Below are 21,206 nucleotides of genomic sequence, written 5' to 3' on the forward strand. Positions count from 1 at the left end.
GAGTCCTTTTGACTCCTAGGAATAGTGAGCATATCTTGGCCATTGAAAGAACCTCATACAAACATTCTCAGTGTGTGTTTACTTCATATTCAAAGACAATGCCCTAAATAGTCATTCTCTAGGAATGCAGATCTTACAGCTTTGGCATTAAATTTCTCTAAATGGAATTTTCTGTACAGATAAAGCACAAAACACAGCAAGCTTTGACTCTGAGGACATTTCCTTTGATAAAACACCCTCAAAAAAGTCTATGGGAATAATATTATTTAGCCCCTTGTTTACACGAGAGCAATGATCTTTACAATGCAAGGTGAAGCTATCCAGACCAATTTTTTTTTTAAGAATGTTTCAGCTGATTTCTCAAACTGAGTGCTGCCTCATTCTGACATCTAAATCAAGTGTGGCTGCACACTTCAGGGCACAAATTAGAGAACTGGCACCAGACTACAGCAGTTAGACTGCCGGAGGATCGATACAGGCCATTTAAGCACCAGGGCCGACTATGTTTCATTTTTGACACTCAAGTTTATGCTTATTGAGTGGGGGAGCTTTAACTCCACAGCAGCAATAAACTCATTAGGAAGTGTCAGCTGGGATTATAGTGCACGTTAAATAAATACCACCGGTGCTAAGACACAGTCTTCATTAACTCTTTAGTCGAGTATCGGAATGTGAAAGCAGTCTAAACCGTTTTGGGTATGGCAGGCTTCGAGAACAATTTCTCTCTCTCATAGACTTGTCACGGTGCTTGAATTCCAATATTAGGAAAGAATGTCTCTGAATTTAGTAGACTTTTCTCTTCTCTAGAAACCTCTAACAAGATGATATGCCAACTAACACCTTTAAGAGGATTTGCTCGATGTGGTCTGAAAGCCAGCTCTTGGAATGAAAGTCTAATGAGGCATCTGGGAAACCTGCATTGGACAAACAGACCGACAGAAGGTTGTTTTAAAGAAGTATGATCTCTCCCTCAGAGCACATTCTTCAAAAGAGATGCTTTACCACAAGTTTTAAAGGCAATAGATTGATCTAACCCCTGGTAAGGCAATGATGAATGCAGTCAGAGGAAGCAAAAGGCTGGAGAGCAAATGCTGCAGAACTGCCCTGTGTGGATTGTACTTGTGTTCCTTCTGATCAACGGCTCAGCTCGGCCCCACCCCGGGTGCCCAGTCCCAGTCCTCACTTTTCCTGGCTACGTCTTTTTGACCCACAAGCGAAATGGGGTCCCTGCAGAGGAAAGAGGTTGTTGCCCGAGATGAGCCTTGCCTGACACATTACCTCCACGAGTACTGCTTATTTTCCCATCCACGATGTTCCAGAGGAGTCAACGGAGAGCCACCTATAGCCTTGACTTTAGCCTCTGGGCCAAAATAAGTACATCTCCCTCTTCTGAGTGGGAAATCTGTTAATCTTTGTTGGTTAACTTTTCATCAATAGCTCCAAAATGTGACCCAGATTATCTTTTGTGCTCTATCTTTGCCAGATGGAACTCTTCATCTGCCTCTTCCCAGCCAGTTGTCCTCTCCTGCGTGTTTCCTCAAACGTCCTGCCTGTCTTCTCAGAACTGTTGTTAATTATATCAAAATATATCTTACAACAGAGAACACTTATAAATATCGTTGGTCTTGTCGACTTCTTCATGTAGTTCGCGTAAAACGCCTTAGAATTCTGGCAGGATCTGCAGCTTGGGGGCCCTCTGTGTCTTTCTCTATCATGTTTTCCTAAGACAAATTAGAAAGCTGGGTCATTAGGACAAAAGCAAGTTGTTTCATTATCCAGATTTTATTTCTATAACCGAGTGATTACCAAGAATCTACTAGGGGCCTAGAGAATGTGCCTGCTGAGCTCTGGGCTTCAGCCTTACTACTGAAGAATAATTCAAAGCACCCTTCTGGTGATAGTGTGCATGAAAACTTTGAAATATTTAACTGTCTCCCATAATTAATTGACCTGGAACATATCCCTTGTTCAATAAAAAAGTACTGAATTCTAATGAAAAAAGAATGAAGCCACTTACTAAAATGTTAATACATGTGAAGCACTTGGAAGAGAGCTGGTCCCTAGTAAGCGCTTGGGGTGATTATTCTCCATCTGACCCCCGGCAACCCCCTGCCTCCCTTCTTCCTCCTGGTCCCTTTCCAGGAAAGAAAGGACGACATCACGCAGGTTCCCTTGCCTGCCAGCTTCAGTTTGGGGCCAGCCAATGGGAGGAAGTGTCCAGAAAGCAGAAGGTAGGAAGAGAGAGAGAGAATGGAGAATTTCTTTCCTGCCCTCCTCTGCTCACTTCTCTGGCAGTAACCCAGTCCCTCCATTATGAAACTCCACCTGGCGGCCCTTCCTTCGCTGCTGCAGTGACCCCGTTTGCTCCCCCTGTCTCTGCAGCCCAGAAAGGTTAATGTCTTCCCTCTGTTTCTGCTCCCTGAGTGCGTGAACATCCCATTTTTGTTTCCTTAACTCTGCCCAAATCTCTGTAAGTAGTCCCTTCATTAAAATCTACTCACTTAAAGCAGTGGTTCTCGGCTCTTACTGCACATTATCATCACCAAGGGAGCTTTTGAAAACTACAAATGCCTGGGCCCCTATCCCCAGAGATTGATGTAACAGGCCTGGGTTGGGGCCTGGGCGCTCGTGTTGTTTAAGACCTCTGCAGGTAATGAAGCCAGAGTTGAGAACCGCTTATTGAAACCATGTGAGTGAATTCTGTTTCCTGCCAAGACTTCAACAGATAAAGCACTCAGTGAATGTTACTGATTGTTATTACAACTACTAACACAACCCCCTTTACTTCTACTAGACTAATATTAATAGTTCTCCCCAATTTACAGACGAGGAAACCTATACACGGAGGTTAAGTAACATTCTGAAAATCACCTGATTTCTAAACGGCAGAGTTAGAATTCAGTTTATTTGGACCAAAAGCTCACGCTTGTTCCACTATGACTGTCAAGACCAGAGTTTCTCAAATTTTAAAGTGCATGTGAAACGCTTTGGGATCCTGTTAAGATGCCAAGACTATTGGCCCGAGGACCTCACTTTAAGCATCAAAGGTATAAACAACTATATGTCACCTTCTCCTTTCTTCAAACCTTCAAAAATTTCTCCCCTCTCCTTATAATGTTGACCTGATAACCTTGCTTCTTACTTCACTCAGAAAACAGAGGCATTCAAAAGACTCACATGACCACATCTACCCACTAATCCACATCTGCCCCCACCTACTCTGTCTGTCTACCTATAACCACAGATGGAAGACCTACGCTCCCATCCAAACTAATCCATCCTGTGCACCACATCTCAACGACTTTTGTTTACCCCAGGGACTCCTTTAGGAATCCTCTCTTCTTCATTGCATCATTTCCCCCCGCCTCTGTCCTGGATTTTTCCATCAGCATGGCATGTAAACATCATTATTTCTCTTAGGAAACAAGAAACTTATTTTGATTCCATTCCCCCCAATTTTTGTACGTATTTGCAAAGAAATTACACAGGCTCTCCACATCTGTGGTCACCAGCTATATTCTCATTCTTACACAGCCTATTCAAGGTCACCAATGAGACTCACATTGCTAAATCCAGTGGTCTGTTTCAGTCTCTACCTTACTAATTACACATTCCTGTACCTGTAGTAACTCTCGCCTTCTTGCTACAGGTTAGAACACCATGCTGTCTTGTTTTTTTCTTCTTTACTGGTTCCTCTTCTTATCTCTGACCTCTTTCGCATGCTCCAGGGCTCAGTCTTTTGTTCTCCGTCTACATTTATTCTTTTGGTGATGTCCTCCAGCAGTATGATTTTAATTACCATACATACCTAAAAATTATACCAAATCGGGGGGCCTGGGTGGCTCAGTAGATTAAGCGTTGGACTTTGGCTCAGGTCATGATCTCTCTGTGAATTCAAGCCCTGCATAGGGCTCTCTGTGGGCATCACAGAGTCCGTTTGGGATCCTCTCTGCCCCTCTCCGGCTTGCTCACATGCACTGTCTGTCTCTAAAATAAACATTAAAAGCAATTATACTGGGGTGCCTGAGTGGCTCGGTTGGTTAAGCGTCCGACTTTGGCTCAGGTCATGATCTCACGGTCCGTGGGTTCGAGCCCCGCGTCGGGCTCTGTCCTGACTGCTCAGAGCCTGGAGCCTGTTTCAGATTCTGTGTCTCCCTCTCTCTCTGCCCCTCCCCTGTTCATGCTCTGTCTCTCTGTGTCTCAAAAATAAGTAAACGTTAAAAAAAAAATAAAAAATAAATAAAACGATAAAAACAATTATACCAAAGTTATGCCTCCACTTGATCTTCCATCTGAAATCCACATGTATAAATATAGCTGCTATGTACCATCTCCATTAGGATATCTAATAGGCATTTCAAACATAACATGTCAAGACTGAAATTATGGTATTTCCCCCCCAAGTTTATTTCATCCACAATTTTCCCCATCTCAGTTGATATATCGCCGTCCTTCCAGTTGCTCAAGCCAAAAATCTTGATGTCATCCTTGACTCTTTCTTTCACATCTCACATCCAACATAACATGAAATCCTATTGATTCTTCAAAATGTATTCAGAGCTCTACATGTCTCACTACCACTATCACACTTTCCTGAGCCTCTTGCTTGGACTGTTGCAATAATCTCCTGAAACACCTCCTTGATTCCATACTTGCTTCCCGACATCCACAGTCTCTTTTAGCAAAGCAAATGGAGCGATTCTTTAAAAAAATTTTAATGTTATATATTGTTGAGAGAGAGAGAAAGAGTGAGCATGAGTGGGGGAGGCAGAGAGAGAGGGAGACACAGAATCTGAAGTAGACTCCAGGATCCGAGCTGTCAGCACAGAGCCTGACACGGGGCTTGAACCCACAAACCGTGAGATCGTGACCTGAGCTGAAGTCAGATGCTCAACTGACTGAGCCACCCAGGTTCCCCTAGAGTGATTCTTCTAAAATGCAAGTCAGTTCATATGGCTCCATTGCTTAATATCCTGTAAAAGACTTCATTTCATTCAGAGTATAAGCCAAAGTTCTTACTACAGTCAAAAAAGTCTGCTCCTTTCTGCCTCTCAGTCTTACTTCTCTGACATTAAATCCTGCCACTTCCTTGCTTGATCACTTCTCTCCAGATATATTGAGTTCCTTGATGCTGCTTGAACTTCCCACACATGCTCTTGCCTTCTTGCCCTTCTAGCCCTGCACTGGCTTTTTCTTCTCCCTAGAATGTTCTTCCTTGAAGACCCGTATGGATAACCCTCACACATCCGTCAAGCCTTTGCTCAAATGTCACCTTCTCAGTACGTTGCAATTCTGATCATTCTTTTAAAAATCCCAACTATCTTCTACTTACTACCTCTGTCTGGCTTTTCTGATTTCCATTATTCTGTTCATCCTGCCCCCCACCCCTGCCAATGTGCAGTCTCCTTATTTACTGTGCTGTTATTTATTGCCTAGAATCTAAGTTTCCAGGAGGAGAGGGGTTGTTGTCTTTTGTTTCTTAACCTTTTCTTAAGTACCTGAAAGAATGTCTGCCACATAGAGATACTCAAAAAGCTTTGTTGAATAAATGAATGAATAAAAGAATAGTTTGTTTTGTTACACATATAACATGGTAAATAATAGAATAAACTTTTGTTAGTCAAGAATCAAGTCTGCGTGTTCTAAAAGTGATAGTAAGACTCAGACACAATACACACACATACACATGCACACACACACACACACACAGGACAATGCCATCTCTTTCTAGACCTTTCTACTTATCTAAGTCCAAGGAAATGACTTCTGGCTATTCAGGAGTAAAACTTATTTATATGTGAGAGTCTCTTCCCTAAGCTTTGGCCTGCTCCAATATCTCAATCAAAGTGAACAGCTAGTATCTACTTTCCGTGCTCAACAGATTTGCCAACATTTTATAGTATGAAAAAAAATGTCTCACGGCATGGAATTTGGGCTATTGACAGACTGTGTAAGGGAATCTGGAGGACTTGGGGTAAAGTTCAGTGTTTTACTGCAAAGAGCCCCCGGGGCAATGTTCTCAAGAAGAATCAATAATTGGGAGGCCAACTATAACCTTGTTCTCCTCAAATATGAACCTGGTTACTTTATCAAGAAAACAGATGTTTATTGCTTTCAGGCAGAAAATAATAAGTCAGGCAGGTTTACAAGCCCTCTTTCCATCTTGAAAGCATTTCTGTCAGCTTCTTCATTCTAGAAGAAAATTACCTAATCAAGCCCTGAAAGGTAGATGATTAGTGGGTGTCACACTTGGCATCTCATTTCTTCTTCTCGGCCGAGGATATGAAGATGCTATTGACCTCCCACTTAGGGAAAAACATATTTTTGACAGCCGAGTTGTCTCAGGGCTTTTTCCTGGAACGAAGAAACCATGCAACTATATGCTAATGTAGAAGGCCAAGGGAACCTGGCATGAGGCTCTCAGGACAGCTCTAATCATGGTTTAGAAACAATGATCCAATAGCTGGCATTTATTATAAGGGAGAGAAGAACCTTATGTCCTCTCCTAAAAAGTAATTTGTAACAGGCTGAAGGAGTCACCCAGAAAATCTGTTTATCCTTTCTGATGATCTGAACGTTTTAAAACTAACTCCCATCTATACCTTTTGGGAAAATTCAGTAAGGAACAATGATGGTTATAAGAAATGGTCAGAGTCTCTGAGTCTAAATCCCAAGTTCAGAGAGCACTCAAACATGGGGGTGGGGGATTCCTTTGAATGCTCTAACTTTCAAGTTTTTTTTAATGTTTATTTATTTATTTGGAGAGAGAGAGAGAGAGAGAGAGAGAGAGAGAGACTGAGAAACGGGCAGAGAGGAGAATCTCAAGCAGGCTCCACACTGTCAATGCAGAGCCAAACATGAGTCTCGATCCCATTAGCCAAGAGATCATGACCTGAACCAAAATCAAGAGCTGGAGGCTTAACAGAATGAGCCACCCAGGTGCCCCACTTTCAAGCATTTCAATAACAATTTTCAAAATACATGAGGTGATGTGTGAGAAAGGGAAAGTTTGGAGATTTTGTTTACCTTTTGAGGTAGAGAACAGCCAGGACCAAAGGGGCCTGAAGAGTCTTTAGCCACACTGGGTTCATATGTTAGCCACAAGTGGAAGGCAAATCCAAGCATTGCTTGCAGATTGAGTCAATACATGTTTTACAGACATATGTAACAATATTTTTCATATGGGTGTCCCACTAAATGAGGTTAAGAAGAACCTTTCAAGCTAGTCTCAGGATTGCTTCAGAGTCGGCTGCTAATAGTCAAATATGCCATCTGGATCCACCAGCTGCAGTTTGTCAGCAAAGGGAGGACACTCACCCAGTGTCCCCCTTATGTGTTCTGCTTAATTCTCTGTTATTTCACGTGGGTGCATCGTACCTTCCCACAAGGTTGGTAACTACCAAAGGCAGGGAAAGTGTGGTGTTTGGAGGTCATCCACCAGGGTTTGGGTCCCAGTTCTTTGCTTAGTAGCTATAAAGCAAAGGACCAGTCATTGAATATCTATCTCCGAGCCTGGGTTGTTTACTCCATCTGAAAAGTGGAAAAGTAATCAAAACAATACCCCTAGCATAGGAAGAATGTAAGGATCCAGTGTTCAAGGTAATTTGTAAATAAATATTATTAGTTTCCCAAGTGTCATGTAACTCTGTGTGCCTCACAGCACAAGTCAATTATTTACAGTTGTTCACCCGATTTTTTTGGTCTTTGCTGAAACATCTCAGTCATTTTATCTTAAGAAATCAGGTTACCCAGTGGGGAGGGAGGAAGGTATGAGAAAATTAGATTTGCACCTCTACAGCACAGCCATTATTGTGCGTCTGTTGCCTCTGCTTATCTAAATGCTTTACATTCATGAGCGGGTCCTCCTTGTCATACACACACTCCCAAATAAGCTCATGAAATTCGTGGAGTTCATTTTTAATGTAATGTCCCCAGTTTGGGGCATCTGATATGCAGATTAGCCCACAGGTCTGCAGGACCCCTGGCACTTCCCCCTCCTCACTCTCTGCAGCTATGCAAATTGATGCCTACAGATAGCATGGAGCATGGACATTTCATTTGGTTAATTTCCTCTAGAGAAATTCACGTCTATGGATGTTTTAATGAGCTGTGGAATGATATTTCCATGGTCTTAACACCTTGGGCTTCAATTAAGTACACTTTTTTTCCCTTGGTTCTCAATTCTTGCTTTTAATGACCAAAATACTATTTGCCACCCACAGGAGTAGAGGCAAGAGAAAGTTAGAGACATTTGTGGAATGTCTAAATGACGGCTTTCAGGAAGTATAAATCCTCTTTATTGGGGAGATGTTGCCACTGTGAACAAAACAGTAGGCAAAATGTAAAACAAGAGGGAAATGATGTTAAAAATAGGAAAGAAATCAAATAACTTTCCCAGCAGCCATGACTAGAGAACCAACCAAAAATTGCCTAGGTCATGGAGGCAGGAGTTGGGCAGGTTAGATAGAAGGGTACATAGAAAGAGATGTTAATGAACAGAAGACCGGTAGTTGGGCTGCAGGCCAATATCTTTCTCTCTTATGAACACATTTCTTCTCAAGGTATCACATCTTTTAAATATATATTCCTTTTTTTTTTTTTTACACGTAGTACTGACTCAGGGAGGGCAGTAGTAGTTCTGAAGTTACAATTATTTGCTGAATTTTATTTAAAAATTGTTCCAGAAGACCAATATTGGTGATCACAACTCATTTTCAGTAATAATGAATATATTAACTGATCATGTAAGCACTTTTTTCTTTGGATAGTCCTATGGTCAGCCAGAACCTGTCATCAACTTGTACCATTCTGGGTCATCTGCCCCAGGGAAAAAAATGATCTTTTATAATTTAAAATCGGAAATTTGCTAGAGGAGAATGAATCAGGATTGGAACATATGAAATTTATAAAATAATACTACTAGTTTATATTTATATCGGGTTGTATTTCAGAGAAATGTAGACCTAATTTGACCTAATTCTCTTACAAAAAGTTGAATATAGTTAACATAAATACTTTTTTTATAGTTGAAGAAACTTGGTTGACAGTGGCCTGCCTAAACCTGTGACAGCACATCCTTTGCCTTGTAATAGTTGCCTTCACTTTTCTTATATAATAACTCGTCTTTTAATACGAGGTCTGTGGAAAGGAATAATAAAGCAGCTTTTTCTATTCCATTCTCCCACAGCAGGTCTCTTTCAGTGCACCTTTGATCTTACTACTGTCACTATCCTTCTCTTCTGTTTTTTTTTCCCTTCCCTATGTGAGGAAAAGGTTAGCGGGAAGGTAGTACAGCGTACTTTCTGTTTTTATTCATTATAGCCATGAGTAAAAGATATTTCTTGGACTTCCCAAATCTGGAAATAATGATACTTTTCAGGAAAATTAACACTACCAATATTGATTAGAGAGAATATAGAAAACCTAAATATATGAATAAATATGACTGAAATAGGAAAAAATTTAAGGTTATCCAAAATTACTGCAGTGTAGACTTAACATGGTGAAGTGTTTAAATCTTTGAAGGATAATTAACAAAATATGTAGACTGTCTCAAAATATAGTAAAAAAAAAAGTATGATCTCAAAATTTGACCAAGAAACAAGCAAAAGAATACTTTAAGCAAATCTCACCGAAGAACAGAGATGTAACTAAATAGAAGCAACCAGCACCAGCGAATTTTTAAACATTTATAAAACTAACTTTTATATGGACACGCAAGTTATGAAAGAGAAAAGGGATTTTTATTTATATAAATGTATTTCATGTTTGTCTGTATAAAGTTTATTATGTAGCCAATTCTTTATGGACAAGGTGGCTTTGATGAACAACACAATCTGAAATGGAGGGTCATGGGTTGCATAATGCAATCACCCAGCAAAGAATTGAAAACATCATGGTTCAAACGGGAAAACTACTTGCAAATGGATAAAAATTTTATACATTTTGGCTTAGGGTTCTTCGGCTAGACTAATCCGTAAGTCCGCAAAATGAAATAGAGGTATATTTTGTCTCAGTAGTCAACAAAATTTAGTGGTCAAGAGTCTTTAGTGCAATAATTGTTCATATTGTTTTTATGGGAATTGTCCACTTTGGCAAGAAACATTTTTTTAAGTAGGCTCCACATCCAATGTGGGGCTTGAACTCACTACCCAGAGATTAAGAGTCACATGCTCTACCAACTGAGCCAGCCAGGCATCCCATGGAAATTGTTCACTCTGGAAACCTTTCATTCATGACTTCATTTCAATGGTTGGAGGGCTTAGTGTCCATTCTATAGTGACCACTAGAGACATTGTAGCAGGGGTTTTCCTTAACACTGCTGCTCTCACACTGATTGGTGACATATCAGCCAACTTGCTTAAGAATGAAGTTAAAAACTGATACTGCTTTAAATACTTTTTTTTCCTTTAATGTGTTATCAAAGTTATTGGCTTGATAAGACATTAAAAAATTTCCCTGTTTTTTTTTTTTTTTTAAATTTCTGGAGGATTGTTTATCCCAGGATTAAATAAAATTAAACCTTAGAAGATTAAACTATAGAGCTTCTGAGCACATTTAATAAATGGGTGAATATACTCTTTGACTCTCTAACATGGGGACAGAGTATGGCATGTTTCTAAAGTTTAATTTATCATAGACTTCTTTCTTCAAGGAGGGCAATTGTTCTATAAAATACATTTCGGGAAACTCCATAAATATTTCAATTCAAGTTGAGAACAATAGAACATGTCAAGTATATCTATTTTTTAACATTATTTCTGAAGCGCTCATACAGCACAACAAAATAAGAAGTTTAATGGTTCAAATGTCGAAAAGTAGGCGGTAACCCCGTCATTTGGAAATTGTGTGATTTCCTCCTACAAAATGCAGAAGAATTAACTAAAACACTATTAAAATTGATCAAAGAAATGAGAAAGGACACTAACATAACGTATAACTTCTATAAAATGCTACAAAGTAAAATTGAAAACTTCTTTTCTGACGCCCAGATTAGCCATTTTTAAAAAAGAATAAAAATGCACAAATGAGTGAAATTTTGATTTGGTGAGGACGCTCGCTAAAATAATTTCATGAAGTGATTTTTCTGGTTTCCATATACCCATTTGGTGGACTCCATCATATCATGGACTTAAATCTGCCAAGTGCAACATTCCATTCCTTACGTTATTAAAAATCTCTCTTCTCTGGCTAAGAAGAAGCACTTCTTAGACTTCTTCAGTTTCATCACCAGCACTAGGAATGGTTTATTTCTCCCAGAAGAGCCATTTTTCACGAATATACTAAGGTTTTATCACTTAAGAACAGCTACTGCATCTGAGAGAAGAGAACAGGGCTAAGGTGAGCACAAGTGAAGAGAAGCTAGCTAGCTCCCCTCGGCACTATTGAGACTGGCTTCCACATATCAGGCTCTTTGTGTATACAATTCAAATTTATGCCACCATAGAACTGCAGATTACTCTGTGACATGAACCTCTGAGGTTGTTAATAAAGAATACAAACCATGATATTAAATCCCTGAATGCCAAAGTTTTATTGACCTACAGATAAATACAGTAATATTTATCATCCACTATGAAGATTAGGTTTATCATTTTCACAGAGCCCTAAAACATTTCAGTGTGGGTCAGCTAGGATTAACTCACTTTAGCTAAAAATATCTCACAGCATGGAGCTTATAGCCACCTAGTAAAAAGTGTGTATAATATCTGAAATTTGTGAGACTGTATACTCTAATAATGTAAGTGCATTCAGCAATCAATAATGCATGGGCATCTTCAAAATAATATTGTGTGGCAGATTATAGATCATCTAATATTAAATAATTCATCTGTTTAGTGCCTTTACATCATAAAGGTTATGAGTCCCATTTAACACATAAGGAAGCATAGGCACTAAGAGGTTAACTGGCCTTTCCAGGACCTCATGGGAAATTGTTGGTAGATAGAGAACGAAGGATCAAAAATCCATTGCCTCAAGACATTTCTTCTGCTCCTTGGATTTTGTTTTTCTACGATTAGAAAATTTCCTTATTTTAGCTCTTTGAATACTCTTGATATGCTATAAGATACTAAAGTGTAATCACACGCATAGGCATATAGCATAGGCAACATACATACATACACAAAAGAAGAATGCAGAAAATCATTTAGGGACAGTCTAAGTGACTTGAAATGATACATAATTATTATATGTAGAAAGAGAATTCTCCTTAGCCTTGGAAATTTTAACTGGGCTTCAAAATACTGAAATCATTTTCAAGCTCCAGTGTGTTTAACACCCATCTGCCTGGGAATATTGTTTTTGTTTTGTTTTATTTTATTTTATTTTATTTTATTTCATTTCATTTTATTTTATTTTAATCTTTCTACCTTCCTTTGTTTCTTTCTTTTCCTTCTACTACATCTTTATTTCTTTTTAATTTTTTTACCTGAATGTAGTTAACACACAATGTTACATTTGTTTTAGGTAGACAACATAGGGACTCATGTTCTCTCTATATTATGTTATGCTCACAAGTGTAACTACCATCTGTCACAGTACAATGCTATTACAATATCACTGACTATATGGGAATCTTCATTTTAAACAGTTGTCACCAGGTAATTCTAAGGCAATTATTCCATAGGCCACATTTTAAGGGACGTTGCAGGATAGCATAGGGTTTAAGAGTTCATGGGGGCTTCAGGTGAACCTAGGTTAAAAATCTCTTGCCGTGAATTGGATTCCTTCAGAACCAGACCATGAGTTGGATTTGATGTCCAGTTATTTGGGAGGCCATTCCAGAAGGAAAGAAATTAAGGCAATAGAACATGTTAATAACCAATCAGCCACTGTGAGCAATTAGTCCTCAGGCCCACTGATGACTGCTGGAGGACAACCATATCTCAAAGCTGCCCTACCCAAAAGCAAGAAAGCCTCGGTATGTGTCTACTAATTCCTGTCTGTCATTTGTTGAAGCTGCAGAAATAACTTTTACCCCCAGGTCCTCCCAGCCTGTCCTAAAGTGGGCTTAACATGTTCTGACGGCCATAAATATCTCTCAGTCAGAGTGATTTGCAAAAAAAGAAGCTATGTTTGAAGTACAAACCTGCAGGTGTGTCTGGGGACAATGAGACCTGAGAGGATAGCTGATGGGAAGCAAAGGCATCGGCTACAATCATTCTTGGTGCTTCTCGGATCTACTCATGTCCTTTGTTGAGTTCACTCGTGTTAGGAATGCATCACTGTTGTGGCCACACAAAGTTGATTAAGGAAAAAAAAGACATAGCAGGATGGTAAGTGGAGCCACCTGCAGTCCCTATGGCTTCAACGAGTCCCTATTTCATTAGTAATATTCATCCTTTTCCCCTATCATGTTTTCCAGGTCCTTTCAGCTGCTTTCGGTTGCCGGCAAGGTAACTCATTTCTGAGATTTCTAATCCCCCCATTTTTAAGATTTTTGCCAGGCTCAGTTGCTGCAACTACCCATTCATGGTTATGACTGGGCGTCGAGTACTAACAGGCACCCGCAGTGAATCTCCTGAGTGCCAGACTTTCTTTTCCTTGATGGCATTGTACAGCAGCAACAGTATGTCCTCATAGTAGTCAAATACTCCAGTTAAGATATCTACCGGCATGAGTAGCCCCAAATGACTAAGTAGTAGCAGTAGCCTTGGGGTTAGTGAACCCTACACTCTGTCCCCTGATATCAGCCTTCCATTCCAGGAATAGAACATATAATCCAACAGAGCCTGGTGTAGAGACAGAAAGCATAAATTTCCCAACGGGGTCTCTGAAAGTGATTGTAAGAATAGTTACTCCTACCCCAATTATTTTGTTCTTGATCCCATGGATTCTATCTACATAGACCATATAATGGCTATTTGTACATGGGTTTTACATATGTGGCTTTCATTTTGTTGAGGTAATTTCTTTCTTCCTAGTTTGTTGATAGAGTGTTTAATTTTGTCAAATACTTTTAATGCAGCAATTGAAATGATCATCTGATTTCCCCCCCTACATTCTGTTAATGTGATGTGTTACATTTATTGATTTTCACATATTGAACCATCCTTGCATTTCAGGAATCCCATTTGGTCATGGTACATAATCCTTTAAAAAAAATTTTTTTATGTTTATTTATTTTTGAGAGAGAGAGAGAGATGGACCACAAGCAAGGGAGACATAGAATCGAAGTAGGCTCCAGGCTCTGAGCTGTCAGTACAGAGCCCGACGTGAGGCTCGGGCTCACAAAGTGTGAGATCATGACTGAGCCGAAGTTGGACGCTTAACTGACTGAGCCATCCAGGTGCCCCAATCCTTTTAATGTGATGTTGAATTCACTTTGCCAGTATTTTGTTGTGGATTTTTGCATCAATATTCATCAGGGATATTGGTTTGTAGCCTTTTTATTGTAGTGTTTTAATTTTTGTATTAGAGTAATTTTGGCCTCATAAAATGAATTTGGAAGTGTTTTCTCCTCTTTACTTTTTTTTTTTTTATTTTTTTTCAACGTTTTTTATTTATTTTTGGGACAGAGAGAGACAGAGCATGAACGGTGGAGGGGCAGAGAGAGAGGGAGACACAGAATCGGAAACAGGCTCCAGGCTCTGAGCCATCAGCCCAGAGCCCGACGCGGGGCTCGAACTCACGGACCGCGAGATCGTGACCTGGCTGAAGTCGGACGCTCAACCGACTGCGCCACCCAGGCGCCCCATCCTCTTTAATTTTTTATACGAGTTTGAGAAGGATTGGTGTTATGTTTTAAAATTTTTGGTAGAATTCTCCACTGAAGCCATCTGGTCCTCATTTTTTCTTCATTGGGAAGTTTTTGAATACTGATTCAATCTTCTCACTAGTTGTGGCCCTGTTCATATTTTTTATTTCTTCATGAGCCAGTCTTTTCTCCTTAAGAGTATGCTGTTTAATTTCCACATGTACTTGAGTTTTGCAGTTTTCCATTTGCTATTGATTTCTAGTTACATTTCATTGTGATCAGAAAAGGAACTTTTTACGATTTCACTTTTACTAAATTTGTTATGATATGTTTTGTAGCCTAACATGTGACCTACCCTAGAGAATGTTCCATGTACATTTGAGAAGAGTATGTATTCTGTTGATGTTGAGTGAACTGTTCTATTTATATCTGTTATATCCCATTGGCCTATAGTGTTATTTACATCCTCTCTTTCCTTATTGATCTATCTAGTTACTCTGTCCATAATAGAAAATGGGGTATTGAAACCTCCACCATTATTGTTACTGTCTATTTCTTCCTTCAACTCTGGCGATGTTTGCTTCAGATGTTTGGATGTTCTGCTGTCAGATGCATATATATTTATAATTGTTAGATATTCCTAGTGAATTGACCTTTTTATGTTTTTATCCTTCTGTGGCTTTTATGAAGATTTTGACTTAAAGTCTATGTTTTCTCACATACATATACATATACATTCACATAGATGTATTTCTTATCCTTTTGCTTTCGGCCTATATGTGTCCTTAGGTCTAAAATGAGTCTCTTGCACGTAGTATTTAGTTGGGTCTTGTCCTTTTAAAATGTATTCAGTCACTTTCTATCTTTCAGTTGGGGAGTTTAATCTATTTACATTTAACCTATTTACATTTAAAGTAATTAATGATAGGGGCGCCTGGGTGGCGCAGTCGGTTAAGCGTCCGACTTCAGCCAGGTCACGATCTCGCGGTCCGTGAGTTCGAGCCCCGCGTCAGGCTCTGGGCTGATGGCTCGGAGCCTGGAGCCTGTTTCCGATGCTGTGTCTCCCTCTCTCTCTGCCCCTCCCCCGTTCATGCTCTGTCTCTCTCTGTCCCAAAAATAAATAAAAAACGTTGAAAAAAAATTAAAAAAAAAAAATAAAAAAATAAAGTAATTAATGATAGGGAAGGACTTACTATTACAATTTTGTTCATTGCTTTCTGTACGTCTTTTAGTTATTTTATCCCTCTTTTCCTTTCCTGCTGCTTTCATATTTTGTTGATTTTTTTTTTTAGGTTATATGCTTTGGTTCCTTTCTCATTTTCTTTTGTGTACCTTCTATGTGTATTGCCTATGTGGTTACTGTGAGGATTATACAAAACATCTTATAGTAATAATAATCCATTTTAAATTGAAAATGCCTTAATTGCAATCGTGTGCAAAATTTTACTCCTTTAATCTCCCCTGCTTTAAGTTATTGATGTCATAAATTATATTTTTTTATATTTTGTACTCACTTAGTTTTATAGTTATAGTCACCCTTAGGCTTTTATCTTTTAAAGTTTACTACCAGAATTAAAAGTGACTTATGCACCACCATTATAGTATTTCACAATTTTCTATTTATCTATGCATTTATTCTTACCAAACAGCTTTCTGTTTTTTCATGCTTTTGTGTTCTTGTTTAGCATCCTTTCATTTCAACCCAAAGGACTTTCTTTAGCAACTTGCAAGCCAGGTCAGTGGTATGAACTCCCTCAGCTTTTATCCAGAAGGCCTTTATTTCTTCATTTTTGAAAGACAGTTTGCTGTATATTGTATTCTTGGCTGGTAGTTAATTTTTTTTCAACACTTTAAATGTGTCATCCACTTCCCTTCTTGCCTATAATGTTTCTGCTAAGAAATCCATTGATAATCTTGTGGGAGCTTGTATGTGATGAGTTGCTTTTCTCTTGCTGCTTTCTAGATTCTCTCTTTGTCTTTGACTTTTAACAATTTGACCATAATATGTCTTGGTATGTGTCTCTTGAGATTTATCCTAGTTCAAGTTTTTTGAAGTCTCTTGAATTTGGATGTCTATTTCCTTCCTCAGATTGGGAAGTCTGTTGCCATTATTTCTTCAAATAAGAACTTACCCTTTTTTCTTCCTCCTCTTTATACAGAATTCTATAATACTTATATTGGTTCATTTGAAAGTCCCTTAGGTTTTCTTTACTTTGCATTCTTGTTTTCTTTTTGTTCCTCTGACTCCATAATTTCAAATGACCTATCTTAAAATTGTCTGTGGCACTGCAGGTCTCCTGGTGTTGCAGGAATCTGCTGAGCTCTCCTTAGTTGTCAGTGACCCCCAGGCTTCCAAACGAGGCCAGTTCTCCATTGGTGCTCTGAGTCAGATGAGACAGAAACCAGTCCCTCAGGCAGCCCCATGGAAAGCCAGAACTTCAGACATACAGTCCACACTTGCCTCACCTCCCATGGGAAAAGCTACAGGTTGAGCATTTTCTCCTCATTGCACAATGCTGCACTGACTGGGATTAGAGCTATTGTGGATAAAATGCAATGGCTTTTCTCATTTGTTTCAGTACAACTATTCTTGGTTTTGTGATTATTTTGGTAACTATTACTTTTTAATTGGTTTATCTGTTTTATAAAGGCTTGCTGTACTGTATATTACTAAGTCAGTATCTCTGTGGTAGAACAAAGTTTGGAGCTTCCTATTCCACCATCTCGCTTATTCAATTCTCTGAAGAGCTGTTTTTTAAACAGTGAATATTTCTCTTCCTCAAATGGCATGACCTCACTCTGGAACCTAAGGAGTCTGCATTGCAACCCAAGTTTTAATGCTTGGGATATATTCTACAATTCATCCTGGTCTGCTATGGAGACTTACAGCAACTTTGGATAGGCCAGGTCATATGATCCAAGTAGCAGGACCCGTGTGTCAGAACCAGAACATGATGCAGAGGCCTCCCTTGTTCTGGCCACCACCCCAAATTGGCAGATTTTCAAGTCAGTCTACAAATGTGTTGAGCAATATTCCCCACTATGTTCTCTCTGATATATGAAGAGTTTTATCAAGTATTGTGCTTATTTCTCAGTAGTAAGAAGTATAAAGCGAAATAACTTGTTTTCCTTTTTTTTTTTTTTTTTTTACCTTGGAGAGTGTATCCCAGAATGCCCTAGACTATTGGTTACCCAAAATTTTGAAGCTCCCTAAATATGTACAGAGTATTTCCCATTCTTTATCACTCTTGTATCCCACCAGATCTTATCCAGAATTCTTTTCACTTCCTATTCACCAGATTTAATTTTCATGATGTCATCACCATAAGATATCAGCATGATACTCTGCAGAATGTCAATATTATCAAGGATCCTTATGATTTTAATAAGACAGAGCGAGGAAAGTTAGCAAAATCCTAAAACAAGACTATGTATTTGTTTTGCAGTTTATTCTGGGTGAATGAAAAGACCTTTTTTTTTTTTATGGGCAATGAAAGAGTGCATATGCTATATCAGTAACTGTATGCCAAACTTCAGAGGTCTATTCTAGTAAAAATCCTACTCCTGACACATTGGCTGTGATTGAGGCTACCAATTGGTAAAGTTTATGTAGTCCATCATAATCTTCCATGTTTTGTCCTATTTTCACAAGGACCAAACTGGTCAATTAAATGAGGACGCGATGAGGACGACTGCCTCTGCATTCCTTAAGTCTTTGAGGGTGACACTAATTTCTACCATTTTATCCTCCTGAATTCAAAGCAAGTTTTTATTCTAATAGAAAGTGTTGCTTCTTAGGGCTGTCAGCATGCTTTTTTACTCATTCATAGACATTACAAGCTTGCCTTGAACCCATTTTGAGTATTAGTGAATTCCCATGCATTGGGAGTCCCCTGAAATTGTGTGCTCATGGCAAACACTATATACAATCAGTGAGAAAAACAATGGGGGTGTATGTCTCTTCTCTCTTCATTGTCCATCAAACTTTACTTACAAAACCCAAATTCAAAGAATTTCAAGAAGACTGACCATGCCAGGGCATTCAACCAAGCATGGAGCCCTTCTAAACATGGGGTTCTGGGAGACTGCAGAGGTTGTATGACCATGAGGTTGTCCCTGGCCACAACCTGACATAGTGGAGTTGTCAAGGGTGATTGCAGAACCTCATTTAATAGGAGGTCATACAAAATTTTCCCTAAGACCTAACCCGGTTTCCCTAAGAAGCATCACGTTACTAAAGAATATCTTTTTGCAAATTAGAAAATTCTTTAATACTTTTTTGTGCCTTTTTAAAAATAATTGCTCTGATTTAAATTCAAATGGCACGAAAATAATGTATTAGTTAATTTTGTTTGTTTATGGATATTTTGTATCTAGGAGTTTTACCAAACTTTTGGGCTGCAGCCAGATAAGAGCTATACTTGGGCTGACTCCCAGTTCCGAAGATTGTGGATCCAAGCCCAAAGTTTAAGGTCAAGGACTAGGGACTCTTTGGCTGCTTGGAACTATTAGAATAGAGAAAGAAAGGGCCCCAGTGACCTAAACATTGAAAAGCGAAATCTTAAAGCCCACTGATTTGTAGCACCTCATTTCCTACCACATTGAGCTCTCGCAAGGGGAATCCATTAGATTTTAGAATAGAAGGAAATCCATCACATGTATAAGTTCTTGCTTTTAAACTTCTGGTTAAATATGAAGGAGATAATGCTTGGTAGTCAAGGGTAAAGGGAAGATTAAATGATCTAGATCGGCCAAAGGGAATCTGGCCATAGAACTATGAACGCAGGGAGAATAGCAGATAATTATAAACTTGTGTGTTTTGTAAATGACTTTAGGTCTAATGCCAGGTCCATGAGTCTATGAGAGCCATACTGTCTTGTATTTTATTAGATTTTGCAACAGCAGTAATGGGTTGGATTATTTAGCCACCTTCCCTCATTTGACCTAAGACTATTAGGAAAATGACCATAACATTCCCAATATCTCTGGAAGACAAGAGAAAACTGTCACTCAACTATATGAAGGGTGAGACGACAGTTTAGGTAGATAAGAATGATTACACAGTAGGCAGAGATTTGGGCAATGAAAAAGCTAAAAGTAAATTCTAAGTTTCCTGCCCTCCAAACCATGCTCTCCATTCAAATACATTTTGGTCTGTATTTTAGGTGATTTTCTCTGTGGTCTTAAATGGGTTTTTACAAGGTCTGTGGAGTTTCTACATGCTGTTACATATGTTTTAGTAATGCTGATGTTAAGTTTTGCATGTGTTTTATTTTATTCCCCTAGTAGTCTTAAAAGTAGGACAAGAATTATTTAAAGGGGAAAAGAGATTATTATTTCAGTTTAAGAGTCTCAATGGAATGGGGAAAACTTGGAAAGTGTAAAGAGTTCTATATTCCTATTAAGTGTGATTCAAAGCCACCCTTGGTTTTACACTATCTCTATCTATAATTTTACTTCTCCCTAGCATTTTTTTCAGACGTGCACGGCAGCTAATCCTCATAAAGGAAAAGCCACACATGAAATTTAAACTCCAACACTTTCGCTAAAATTCCTGTAGGAAAACATCTTCTCCCTCTCCATGACTTTATGAAATTGACTGCATGGAATATAGTCAAATTTCTCCTTTCAATATTCACTTTTGGAGGGAATCCAAGCATTAACTAAGAAATGTATAGAAAATCAGGGGTGATTGGACATAGATTATCTGGAACATGCTTTTGTGGTCTTTAGAGTTAACACTTCATGGAGGGAAACATTATTAGGGCAAAAAAAAAAAAAAAACCCTAACAACATGCACATCAAATTTAGCTACTTATCTAGTCTAATAAATATCAGTGTATGAGAGCCATACGACATGTACATCTGTACTTGTAAAGAATTCCAAAGAAGCCCTGTGAACAGGGCCACATTTTAAGTTTTGTGCAAAAAGTCATCAGATATTAGAAGGCTTCCCGAGTTTTCTCCCCAAAATAGAAATTAAATAATAAGAATTTTATTTGTTTTATTTTTTCTTCAAATAGAAATAAAAAATAAGAATCTTACTTTCTTCCCAAATGAGAAATAGGAACAGGAATTTTCTCCCCAGATTATTTGTTAGTAGGAAGCAGAAGGGAAAGAGGAAGGCTTATGGACAAAACCCCTTTTTTGGTCTGAGTCATCAAACCCTGAAATGTTCACGTCAAAAAGCAAGACCAGTGGATTTCACACTGTCATACTTCAGCTCTCGGGTATCTCGGAGGCCATGGTGGAGAACAAAGGAAAGACCATGGTATGGAGCGACCAGCTCATGACTCCCATTTCAGATGCCTAGGTTTTCCTGTTCATCAGTCTTACCTGGGAATCTGCATAAACTAATGTGAGAAAAAAAGAATTCTGCTGCTGAGACAAAGTTTGAAAACTACTGATATAATAAATTCTTTCATTTTTTTAGGTAAATAACTTGAGACCAAGAGAGGGAATCATGACTTTATCATGTGGTTACTCATCATAGTACTATAGATAACTC

At 38.8% G+C, this 21,206-nt stretch overlaps 1 long non-coding RNA gene across 2 annotated transcripts in view; it reads right to left on the reverse strand.

The window, feature by feature from the left end:
* Window positions 1-60: 60 nt before the first annotated feature.
* Window positions 61-21,206, reverse strand: part of LOC147581538 (uncharacterized) — a 229,043-nt gene continuing 207,897 nt past the window's right edge. For both annotated transcript variants that reach the window (XR_015250011.1, XR_015250012.1), the window contains 2 exons: window positions 13,091-13,226; window positions 61-1,721 (listed from right to left, as the gene is read on the reverse strand). This is a non-coding gene — a long non-coding RNA (uncharacterized LOC147581538). The remainder of the gene's footprint in view (window positions 1,722-13,090; window positions 13,227-21,206) is intronic.

Source organism: Puma concolor, chromosome B1 (assembly GCF_028749965.1).
Source record: "Puma concolor isolate L17-30 chromosome B1, mPumCon1.1.hap2, whole genome shotgun sequence".
Lineage (NCBI taxonomy): Eukaryota > Metazoa > Chordata > Mammalia > Carnivora > Felidae > Puma > Puma concolor.